We start from the raw sequence: 10,302 nt of genomic DNA, 5'->3' as shown, positions 1-10,302 counted from the left end.
GTCTGTGTATAATGTTGTTTTACGGCCACTATTTTTTTTTAATTTTTGGTGCGATTTCGAATTTCCTTTTCATTGGATTCCTTATGAAAATCCCTGCCTGCATTTTTCAATCAGATTTTAGATATCTTTACCGTTTTCGAGTAAAAAGATATCAAAAGGGCAAAGCCCTAACAAATCGTCTTTTTGTTTTGTTCCGATTTCTACATTTTTTAATTGGGTGTCTTATGAAAATCCCTGCATGCATTTCTCAATCAGATTTCTAACGTATCGTACTGTTTCCGAGTTGTAAGGAGTCAAAGGGGCCACACCCAAACAATTGACTTTTTTTTTATTTCTGGCCTTATTTAAAAAAAATCAACTGAATTCCTAATTTTGTGTCGCTGTGTATCCAAACCATTTGTTGTGTCCATAATGAGCTGTATGTCCCTATGCTTAAGTGTGTCAAATACTAATATAGTACGTGTCCACTTTTGCCCCAACTGTTCAGTATTCGACCACTGCGGTCGTATCATGTTGCGCTTCGCGTAGCTTTTTATAAAACAATTTTGGTCGTATTATGGTATCATGCTGTCGTTGTCGTCCGGCAGCTGCTGACAATTTTGCTTCCCGACGATAACATGAGTATAATCGAATAGATCTTTATGAAATTATACTACAAACGGAAAGCTGGATTTGGGTTTTTTTCACTTGAACAGTCTAGGAATTAGGGGCATAAAATAATGAGGCATTTTCATTATAACCGGACAATAACCTGATTATAAATAAAAAAAATCTCTTCGAAATTGTACCACAAGATGTCATACCACAAAAGGAAGGCTTGAATTTATTTTTTTGTTGGGGGGTTCCCTTGAACCATATTTCCTTGTTTAAAAGAGAAGCATAAGGACACTAATGGTTGTATATTTGAAAATGTGAAATTGTAGTTAAGTGTTAATTTTGATAAACGATTTAAAAAGACTATGACTTCATAATTCGTTAACTGGTCCGAAGTTTAAAAAAAAACAAACAAACAAAAAATAACAAAACAAAAACAAAAAAAACAAAAAAAAAAACGCGACACTCCTTTTAGGGTTATAGCTATGATAAAGGAAGCCTAAAATTATTTTGGATCCAAAATAGAAATAACAAAGTGATATTGCCAGATTATGGCTGTCTGGAATATTCATTGAAATTAATCATGCAATGTAATGAGGGTTTGAGGGGTACAAAATGAGCATCTCTTACAATATTCCCATCTACTTGCAAGTCAATAGTATATGCTCATTTTCTTTTGTTGCTTTGTACGTATTGTTTTGTTTATTTTATGTAGTTTGTCGTGTGTGTCTGTTTTCCATGTCTGGTCTCTGTCCTTGGATTACATTCTTTTGATTTCCACTAGATTCTTGGTTCCCTTAATTACCATTTCACTCCTGGAAAAAAAACACACTCATTTGGCAAATATATTTTCACGAAATAGAATGAATAGTTTGGTGTGTCTTTTTACACATAATAAAGGGTATATTTGTAAAAAGTCGGGGTTAATTTGCTGTTAAAAGTACACTTCTTTTATCAAAATATAAGTCATTTTAACTTCAAAACTATCCCAAAATGGCAAACGTAAATTTTATTACCCCAAGTAGATGTATACCTAGACCAAAAACTAAAACAGCTAGTACAAAACAGCATGCCGAGAAAGATTCATTAAAATCCACCAAATGACAGCGGTAATAAAAAGAATGTAATCCAGGGACAAAGACCAGACATGGAAAACAGACACACACAAAAAAGAAAATATAGTAACTAAAATCATACATACAAAGTAACAAAAGTAAATGAGCAACTCGGACTCCACTAAAAACTGGGAGCATGAACCAGGTGCACCGGTAGGGTAAGCGTCTTCTGCTTTTCTAGAAACACCCGCCGAATTGCTCATAAAAAGTCAAGTCCGGGGTAGACAAACGAGGAAAGGTAAACTATGACCCGTTGAATAAATCAGTTTTCATGGTGCTGATGGATACGAAGATTCGAAAGTGTCAAGGACAAAAGGAAGAAGGTCGAACATCCTGATGACTACATGCCACCGGCTTTAAAAACAGCTTTAGAAATTGTCTGAATATCAATACGTCACTTGAAATACAATTGTACTTTATAATCAAAATCCTGTATTTTGTTGGCATTTATTTTGTCATAACTCAGCAAAATATTTTTAGAATATTTTATAGCGAAAAGTTTGGTTTTCACAAAATGATGATATCTTCTATAGCTTTGATAGTTTTGGATGACTTTAAAAGTCCTCAGTTCTGAGAAAATTACAAATTTTTCAAATGCAGTCAAAAATGGTTCTTTTCGACATAGATGCATGTTCTGGGATATGTGCCCTCTTTTACAGTGCACTAGGTTTGGGGAATTTCATAGCATAATTCTTCACTGTTCTATAATTTACTGGTATGAGTCAATTTTAACAGCAGTATGAAATCTCAATTTTACAAAACAAAACATTTAACATTGGCTGCTAGATCCATGAAAACTTGGAATGAAGAAATCTCAATCAAAAAAGAAGGCAAGGAAAATACACGCTAGGAAAACCAGCAGTCTAGTCATACCAGGCATGTAACGGTACCAGATCAAATACATTGTCATACGAAAACTTAATTCTTTTAAAGCAATCGCTACAGGGAGTTCCCCTGCGTTTGTTTTCATGGAAGCATCTGCATTGTTTTGTAGAAGAACTTTCATTATATCTATACGATAATTCATGCATGCTAGATGCAAGGGGCCAATTCCTTGATCATCGTATTCATTTACATTGGACCCTTTCAAAATGAGGAATTTGCAAATGTTCAAGTGACCAAACTTTGTTGCCAGATGAAGCGGTGTAGATCCAGCAATATTCTTTTGGTTTATATTCACGCCATTTGATACAATATTCTTAACAATTTCCACGTTCCCTAATTTAGCTGCAATATGTAAGGGAGAGTAGCCATTGGTATCCCGTTTGTTGACGTCTGCTCCATAAGACATGAGAAGTTTTCCAATATTTGTCCGACCATTTTCAATTGCCACCATCAAAGGTGTCATTGCATTAGAACTCGTCATGTTTATATCCGCTCCTTTTCGTAGCAAAATATCCACGACTTCAATATGGCCTTTTGAGCATGCAATCAAAAGCAGAAACATATCACCACGACACATCTGGTTTGGTTTTGCGCCATATTGTAAATACAGTTCGACAACTTTCGAATTTCCTGTTTTTGACGCTCTAAAAAGAATAGTTAGTCCTGAATTCGAGCGTTTATTCGGGTTCCCGCCATTTTCTAGATACGTCTTTATTTTTGTAAGATGTCCATGTCCAGTTAACGGCAATTCTGCCATGTTATTGCTTCAGATAATCTAAAAAAAGACATTTTAAGCAATAAAACCCTTATACAAAGACCAAATGGGCATTGACTTCACATCAATATGTTACAAAATTGATCGACGTGTTCTCAAAGTTGTAAGCCATTAGGCTATGAATAATGCCCCAAAATATCCACTTCGTTGTGATAAGGTAAGAACTATAGTAAAATATTTAAATATTAGGAAAGAAAATGTTTTGTAGCATTAGATTATTGTAATGACGCCATAATGGTGACATATTTATACGTCATTTTACAAAAACTGCTAACTTTTTTTTTTTTTTTTGGGGGGGGGGTATTTACATCCAGAAATTTATGTTTACACCCAAGAAACAATCCTATATTTTTACATATGATAGACTATGTAATATTAAATACATTAACTGAATATGAAGTTGTTTCTTGGATGTGGGCAACATTTCCTTGCCAAAAAGTACCAAATTAACAATGCTGAATTCTGGCTTTCTAGCAATTCTTTTATACTTTTAATGCAAGAATTATCAGAAGTCTTTATGTTGTCTGATTCGGTATGGATTCGACTCTCTTAATTAACAACTGAGTCTTTCAACACTTTATGATTAATTTTCAGTTGTATATTAGCTATAGGCCAACGAGATCCTTATCGCTCTTTCTCCTTTGAATGCAAAATGGACGTGAAATGTCAGGACCTGCGTAAAAAGTTACTGTATCCGGGCTTCAATTTATACATAAATTTAGACATTAAGGAATATAACTACAGTGTGGGTGACAATTTTTTAAAGTAATGAACTTGTGATAGCTTATACTGGTGATATATGGCTAAGTTTAACATGCTAAAAATGTAAGAAAATTAATTATTTTCTTTCTATTATACGAGGTGCACATTTTTAATATGTTTATAAACACGTTGCAAAGTTTGAATTGTATTGGTATTATGGTATACTTAATTAACATAAAGTTTGTACTGACTACAACATGAAAAGACAGATATGGCTATGTTCAACATGATAAAAGTGTAGGAAAGCATTTATCAAATTTCTCCATTCTTCAATACGTCGTAAACAAACATTGTGCAAAGCTTGAATAATATTTGTTTATTTTTTTAGCTACATGCTACACAAATATGTATCACCCTTTGCGTGACTGAAGGGCGGGTGAGGTCGAATGGTTCTGAACCATTAGACCGTTGAAGACGCGAGTAAAGGCAAGATATCCACATCGTGGTAGATTCAATCTTTTAAAACCAGCTCTTGTAATTTGTTCGCTATATCTATGCATTCTTGAACAAATTATAGAATTTAATTTTACGAAGAGACATAAGGAGTAAGGGACATAACTCATGAAATCAATGATATGTTTGTATCACATTCAATTTCCCTAAAATCTTTCAAGCTTTCATTTGAAACAGAATGAAATAAATCCAAGTTACTTTGATGCTTACATGAGATTGATGTAAAATGCTGAATACGAAGGTTCCAATGATTTGTACATGTAAGAGTTGTGTCCCTTACCATATGCCTACCTCCTTAATTAGATTGTATTGGATTAAAATGGCAGTGAAAACATCATTACTTCAGAAAATTATATTTTGATATTATGCTAATAGACAAGGGCCCTTTTTATAAAATTGTCTTCGTAACTATGGGACATGAAAATGAGCTTTACTCAAGCACGCATACACATCTGAATACCGAAGGAACAAGCGTTACGCAAAATATACCATGTAGTCCATGAGCCGGGAGGGTCCACTTGACCCCCCCCCCACTCACCAACTTCATGGTGATTTTTAGGTACCTTTAGTACGCCTAGATACAAATATATCGTTCTTGGTAGCAAATCATCTTTCAAATATACAGAAGAAGATATTTACAAAATGCTGGAATTTTTAATCGACAACAGATGTGTCCAGTGTGGTGGACGCGTTTTTCAACAAACGGTCGGCATTCCAATGGGAACAATTTGTGCTCGTCTGCTTGCTGACCTTTTCCTTCACTCTTTTGAGGCTGACTTTATACTTGATCTGATCCAAAAGAAAGAATATCGTTTAGCTAGATCCTTTAATCTCACATTCCGCCATACAGATGACGTATTATCTCTGAACAATCGTAATTTTGGGGATTTGATACATCGCATTTACCCCAAAGAACTTGAAATAAAGAATACTGATACTACAGACACTCAAGTCAGCCTCATATCTTGACCTACACTTAGAAATCGATGGTAAAGAAAAACTACTGACCAAACTTTACGATAAACGTGATGACTTTTCATTCAGAATTGTCAACTTTCCTTTCATCTGTGGCAACGTCCCTTCAGCACCTGCGTATGGAGTGTTCATATCACAACTCATACGTTATGCCAGAGCTTGCCGAAACTACGCAGACTTTTTGTATCGCGCTAGAATTCTAACAAATAGGCTTCTGGAACAGGGTTATGTTGCTGCAAGATTACAGAAGTCATCACTACAGAAGTTTTATGGTCGTCACCATGAACTCGTTGATCGTTACGGTGTATCCATCTGCACCATGAAAACTGATTTGTACAACGTGTCATAGTTTTCCTTTCCTCTTTCGTCTACCCCAGACTTTACGTTTAATGAGCAAATCGGCGGGTGTTTCTAGAAAATCAGAGGACGCATACCCTACCGGTGCACCTGGTCCATGCCCCCAGTTTTTAGTGGAGTCCGAGTTGCTCATTTGCTTTTCTTAATTTGTATGTATGATTTTAGTTACTTTATGCTTTTTGTTGTGTATGTCTGTTTTCCATGTCTGGTCTTTGTCCCTGGATTACATTCTTTTGATTACAGCTATAAACTTGGTTCCCTTGATTACTCTCCCATTACCGAATAATTTTTCTGATATTAGGGTAGCTGAAAATTATATTTTGGTTAATGAGTAGGGGATGCACGGGGGTTAACTCAGCCCACGGACTAATATGTAGATCGATGAAACACTGTTCGTTTGGTCTTGTACACCATGAATAACTGTGCCAACTCTCTGGAGTCTAAAAGTGGTGGGCAAGGTCTCTTTTTTTTCAGACGACGCAAAATGGTGCATTCTGGCGCACACAGACCTGAAACTGAACATATATTTTGAATTTTGGTCAAAGAAATTCATAAAAAAAATCAAAGGAACGCACTTTCGTGGCGCATTCCTTTCTATAGTGACACTTTCGCTATCAGTGGTTTAGCAGATATTTGGTCAATAATTATCAGTGTCAGTAGTATTTAGCGCCCAAAGAACTAAAAGCATTTGTGAATACTCGGTCATTTAGGAGGGATTGTTTAGAAAATCGCAGAGTAATAATGAATAAATGGAAGAAATTATCTATTAATGGTTCGTCCCCCTTACAACAACCCCCCTAGATACGAATGTCCGTCAATAATGTCCCATTTACTATCTGGTTCCCCCTGACAACAACCCCCTAAATACGAATGTCCGCCAATAATATCCCCTTTACTATCTGGTTCCCCCTGACAACAACCCCCTAAATTCGAATGTCCGACAATAATGCCCCCTTACTATCACCCGAAGTATTTGACATAGACACATTTGGATTATTAAAAACATATATAAAAGATGTATGCGAAATTAGTGGAATAAGAATTTTTGAAATCGTTATAGAAAATTGCCTGAAATCGGTAGCGGCAGATTTCCCTCTAAGCTGACATGTACGTATGACTGTTTAAATTTTATATAATGTTGCAGTTTCGAATCGAAACCGGGTGGATAGAATAATTTACACCACATACTCAAATTATAAAAAGAAATATCTATATTGGATTTATGAAATAAAACAACAAAAACAAACAATACAAACCAAAAACGAAACTAAACTTAATGAAAAGAAACAAAAATAAAAACAAAACAAAAACAAAGGAAATGGTACAACCAGTATCAATTTGTGGTCAGTAATCTTGTAAGTGTGACAATTTGTTCAGATAAGTAAGATTCGCAAATATTGATGATTTTAGAACTTACATGTGTATTCTTTCTTTGTATACGCATAAGGATACATAAATTTGACCGATCGTAAGTATTCGATTCCAAAATAAAAGAAAGTATCTATATTGTACTTCAGTAAAAATGTAGCATTGTTGAAAAATGTGCATTTAAGTATAAAAATAATATAAATGTTGAAAACAGCATAGACAAATATACACTACTGTAAGGAAGACGTACCTTTCAGGAAAACGCTATGGTTCCCTAATTTCTATTTATATATTTATTTAATCAATAAAATAGAGTCATTATATAGATCGTACCTTTCAACATTATTACGAAGCTTTGTTTGGTACGTTTTTGTGTGTAATTACTGGTGCAAATTCACAAATCAATTCAATTTAAAAAGCTAATGGAAGTTTAAGCAAGGGATTATCCGAAACAGAAATCAATTCATTGGGGTTCGGGCCACAACCTTTGGTACCTAATTTTTTTTATCATAAAAATGATATCATTGAATCATTTTGTTTCCATACTTCAGTTATGGTTATGTGTGTTCTACGACACGCCCCGCTTGCAATCAAATGCTGTTTATGCTATATGTACATATCCAGTTTTAGATACACTTCTAGTGATATGTAACCTAAGACCTGTAATGATCAAACTATTTTTTGACGACGGTGGATGGAACTACTTTGAGCCACTTACGACATTTGTCCTTTCTAGAGCTGCATCCGAGCGATCGGAACTAAGCGGCCTTTCTGGTTACACGCAAAAAAAAAATAGTTAATTTTGTGTAGCGGGAATGGCCGAGTAGTTTCAATTGAGGAAAAGCTATGCATTGATTTGTTTTACCCAAGTTTACTTTAAAATATCAATATACTTTGTGAAATTAATTTCATTATAAGGCACTTACTTATACATGTAGACTGTTTTATGAAGGGATCGGATTTTGTTTAAGCAAGTGGCAGGGATACAAAAATGTAATAAAAATATTGACCACAGGTATACTACGAAAACACACCCATGGTCCAACGTTTTGATTGTGGTATGAGTTGCTAATTAACTCTTCGTATTCTATGTTTTCTTTCGTTCTTATATGTTGTGTGTTTTTTATTAACAATTTAATGCAAAAATACCAATTATTTATGTAAGTACAAATTTTGATATGCTATACACGTTTTTCAGGGCGTTACAAATGTACCTCTAATATGATGATCAGAAACCACTTGATCAATGAGATATTACAAAATAAGTAAAATAAATTATTACATGTACGCGTACTCTGACAATTGTCGAGTTGCCTATCTTTTGCCTCTGTCAACTTGTCTATATTGTTGTAATTCGGTGATTTACGGGAAATATAAAATTGTGATTATATTCAATAATAGATATTATTTTATAATGTGATTGAGAAAATAAAATTCAATAGTCTAAGGGAATAATGATGAGCAGATTACAAAAGTACTATTACAAAATAAATGTGACCCCTATTATTACAAGACACAATCAAATAAATAAATAAAAACAACAAAGGTTTACAAAAATATCGTGTGTTCTTTCAAGTGAGAATAAATAACTCCAGAACTGGTGTTGGAACTGTCCCACTTTCGTTGAATAATCTTATTTATTGAGTTAAAAAAAATGGCAAATACATGTATGAACAAAATAAATGATAGCTTGGATCCCAAATTATGATCTCATAGATTCGATGTTGTCTTTACTGTAAAAACATTGGCCAACCAAAATGCGACAGAAAGACAGAATATCTTAAATTAGGACTATACTGACGTGTTATACATGTAAGAGTAATCAGGGGAGCCAAGATTCCAGTGGATGTAAAAAAATATATATTCCAATGAGGAATACTAGACAGGGAAGACAAATACACTCAACAAAGACCATGAAATAACGAAAATAACACGTACAAAGAAACAAATCTTAATGAGCAACCGGGATTCAACTGAAAACTGGGAGCATGGACCAGGTGCTCCGGTAGAGTAAACGTCCCCTGCTTTTCCAGTAACATCCGTCGAGTTGCTAATAAAATGTAAGCCAAGAGTTGTGAATTCAAAAGATGGTATGCAGTTTTTTGGAAGAAGTTCTTGCATGCTTTAAATACACTTGCCCTTTTATTTGCCCGTACAATTAACCGTAGCTTAGAGGTTTTAATCGTTTTTCAGTCGTGTACCAGAGCATGCACAGATCTAGAGACATTGGCAGCTGTTTCAAGAAACTTATAATTACTCGTTATCGCCCAATCTTTTTGCACAAAACTATTAACTTTTTCCAATCGGGAAAGGGTCAACCAGTTCTGAACTCCAGGCTGGAATAGAACGCTGCGATTTTTTCACTTGTTTGAGAGACCCTGGTCAATGGCAATAGACACAAATCCCAACAATTTTAATCTATTAAGTGTAAGTGTTAGACTAAGTAAGAATCAGGCAAAATTGGGAAAATCAGAAACATGATAATGCAATATCACTCAAGGATCCTTTCTCTATTTGAAAAGACCATTATTTGATCTCTGCATCACTGGCTTTGCGCAGAAATTGTTCGATAGATAAGATCTTAGAAAAATAAGGTTTTTGACAGAGTTATCTGCCCTTGAAATGTTCATTTTCAGTGCGTTTCAATGAAATTGTAACTCAATGGTCCAGGATATGGAAAATCTTGTCTGTTGTCCTTGATTCTGATGGTGCAAATAGTCCAATTACACTATTAAAATGATGGTTTTTTTTCATACCATGTTTCACCCACTGCCTGATTATTAAAGGGACAGACCCTAAAGTGACATTAAGTTATCGTCGAACATAAAATAGAACAAAAATTCCCCGCACCATGCGGTCAACCATAATGAATGATGATAACACTCTTTATGACTATGATCTAACAAATATGTATCTCTATGATTGGAGACCACCTCATTAGATCGCAGAAATATCCCCTAAGTATACAGATTAATACAGTCACAGTATACAAGGCAGTAACATTCATTTCAAAGATGC

General features: G+C 34.6%; 1 long non-coding RNA gene across 1 annotated transcript; it reads right to left on the bottom strand.

Moving 5' to 3' along the window:
* Positions 1-2,930: 2,930 nt before the first annotated feature.
* LOC148605750 (uncharacterized) lies at positions 2,931-7,588 on the bottom strand. The gene is made up of 3 exons (XR_015915833.1): positions 7,535-7,588; positions 5,224-5,373; positions 2,931-3,369 (listed from the first exon to the last, which is right to left on the bottom strand). It is a non-coding gene; the product is annotated as an uncharacterized LOC148605750 (long non-coding RNA).
* Between the last annotated feature and the right edge of the window lie 2,714 nt (positions 7,589-10,302).

The sequence above is a fragment of the Perna viridis genome, chromosome 10 (assembly GCF_037379345.1).
Source record: "Perna viridis isolate PV_CMFRI_1.1 ecotype Kerala chromosome 10, ASM3737934v1, whole genome shotgun sequence".
Taxonomy (NCBI): Eukaryota; Metazoa; Mollusca; class Bivalvia; order Mytilida; family Mytilidae; genus Perna; species Perna viridis.
This window is presented reverse-complemented; position numbering and strand designations above follow the sequence as displayed.